The sequence below is a fragment of the Bombus huntii genome, unplaced genomic scaffold, assembly GCF_024542735.1.
Source record: "Bombus huntii isolate Logan2020A unplaced genomic scaffold, iyBomHunt1.1 ctg00000270.1, whole genome shotgun sequence".
In the NCBI taxonomy this organism is placed as follows: domain Eukaryota; kingdom Metazoa; phylum Arthropoda; class Insecta; order Hymenoptera; family Apidae; genus Bombus; species Bombus huntii.
The window spans coordinates 6,039-7,500 of record NW_026099480.1 but is presented as its reverse complement, the minus strand read 5'-3'; the positions used below and the strand labels follow the sequence as shown (position 1 = coordinate 7,500).

The window sequence follows — 1,462 nt, the reverse complement described above, 5'->3', positions numbered from 1 at the left end:
CCTCGCCAAAGGGGATCGTCTTCTTCCTCGTCTACGATCTCTCCGACGACGACGACCGTACGAACAACTTCGTAACGGACTCACATGCGCATCTTCCTCGGGTACAGAAACGCTGCGGAAAACACCTCGAGCTTGTAGTTACAGCAGCACCCGTGTATAGCCGATCTTAGACACACGCTAGTTCGCACACGCGTTACATATATAATATGTAAGATTTCCGACGAACGTGGCTTTTCGGGAGCCAGGCGCGCGGGCAGAGAGATACACGACGACGGGGAAAATTCGTCCCGATACGAGTACGTGTACTCTCCGATCTCCGCGCGACGCTGGGGATCATACCTCCCTAAGTCGTCAGAGCGCTCGAAGAAATCTCGCGTGTGCGTTCCCGGATCTACGGCTGATACTTTCGGGGCTTGTAAAAAAGCACAGAGCGTGTAAAACGCAACGACGACCCATCGATGCGACGGTCCTCGTTGTTGTCAGTCGCTTTCGCGAAGAGACGGAGTGGGCATTCGATCCCTGGGGCTGTACGAGAGTCTTAAGAAAAGACGGTAGATTATGGCAAAGTTTCGCACGCCATCGAGTTTAGGTTTTTTTTTTGGTTCTCTCTTCTCTCCTCTCTCGACCGAGTTCCCATATTTGCTTTCTCTCTCAGTCTCGCCAAATATAATATTCTTTTAAGACGACGTCGGGGGCGCGGACCTTCGTGCGTCGAACACCGGCAAACGTAGCATATATCGCCTGATATGAAAAAAAAATCGGTCACGAGGAGAACACTACGAGTATATACGTTCGATAACCGATACACGAAGCGGTGCATAAGCGGGCGGTCGCCCTCGTAAGGACGACTCACGACGCCGCGAGCACTCACGCAGGTCCGTGACCGGTTCTCTCCGCTCTTATTCGTATCCCTTCGTATACCTTCGTCCGACTCTGAAACGTTCTCTTATAATTTTTAAGAAGAACGACGGCGGGTTGTCAAGGCAAGAAGGGACAGAGAGAGACAGAGGTAGAGTTTCGTAGTCTCCCGTGAACACGATAGATTATATATCGAGCATGCGTACGACTTGCACGGTCTCTGCACGACCGCGACGAACGCCGACGAGCGTCCAACAATCGCTCGTACGTCGCGTATGTTCTCTCCGTCCGCTCTTATTCGTATCCTCGTTCTTGTACCTTCGTCCGACTCTGAAACGTTCTCTTATATAAAGAAGAACGACGGCGGGTTGTTAAGGCAAGAAGGGACAGAGAGAGACAGATACGGAGAGTAACGATACGCAACGCAAGCAGTCTTAGGTTTACGTGAGCAACCCTCAGCCAGGCGTGGTCCAGGAATTGTATCCGTGGACCGCAATGTGCGTTCGAAATGTCGATGTTCATGTGTCCTGCAGTTCACACGTTGACGCGCAATTAGCTGCGTTCTTCATCGACCCACGAGCCAAGTGATCCACCGTTCAGGGTA

The 1,462-nt window shown here is 51.8% G+C and overlaps 1 non-coding gene across 1 annotated transcript; it reads right to left on the bottom strand.

The window, feature by feature from the left end:
• Window positions 1-1,307: 1,307 nt before the first annotated feature.
• LOC126877893 (5.8S ribosomal RNA) lies at window positions 1,308-1,462 on the bottom strand. The gene has a single exon (XR_007695429.1). It is a non-coding gene; the product is annotated as a 5.8S ribosomal RNA (ribosomal RNA).